This window comes from Notolepis coatsorum (genome assembly GCF_963971535.1).
Source record: "Notolepis coatsorum genome assembly, chromosome: 2".
NCBI classification, from domain to species: domain Eukaryota; kingdom Metazoa; phylum Chordata; class Actinopteri; order Aulopiformes; family Paralepididae; genus Notolepis; species Notolepis coatsorum.
The window spans coordinates 186,351,316-186,352,267 of NC_140166.1; positions in this window are offsets into that span (position 1 = coordinate 186,351,316).

The window sequence follows — 952 nt, forward strand, 5'->3', positions numbered from 1 at the left end:
CGCGTGGACTACACACGATCTCCAGCCACGGTCCCGCCTCGTGCCCCTCGAGCTGTTACGCGCGTCACTTCCGCGCGCTTGAAGGAGGTTCTTATAGGCTCTCGCGTGCGTGCGTGCGTGGAAAGTCAGTGTGGCAGTGTGTCACAGAGACGCCGTGGGAATTGTTCTTCTCCCCTTCGCGTTCCATTCCAGCGTCTCCTCCTCCTCATAGTCATAGCATAAGCAGTTCAGATGCTCCCCTAATTAGCACTGATATGTCCAGAATTACCATTAGGCATTGTTTTGTTTGTACTTAAATAGGACATATCAGTGAATCAATGAATATAGAAATAGCAATGAATGGTCTACTGGTAACAACATAACCAGCTTGTTGGTTTCTAATAATAATAAAAAAAATGCATACAGTTTATTACCGGTGGCCCCAGGGTTCTCATCATCTCACATCTTCAGTCTTCCTATTATGTCTTCACTTGCACCATTTTGCGTCCCACTGACATATCAACCCAAATGGAACGGAATGGAATATACCAAATGGTAGGTCTACACTAAATGGAATATAGTATGGAATATACTAAAAGTAATATACTAAATGAATACACTAAATGGAATATATTTATAAAATAAGAATACACTAAATGAATACACTAAATGGAATATAGTAGGTGTATAATATATGGAATATACTAAATGGGATATACTAAATGAAAACAAAGGATTGGTTGGTGAGGTATAACCAATATATATACGATTGGATTACATCACAGGATTAGAATACTAAGCCATGTTGGTTGATTCATTGTGTTGTCATGTTGTTGTGTAAGGGTGGTTTTGAGGCAATGGTCCTTACAACAGGCAACAAAGTGAGACAAATCTAAGATATATTCTGGCAATCAGCTGTTCTTATGTAATAAAAGCAACAATGCTGAGGCAGGTCCTTGTACTGTGACCTATT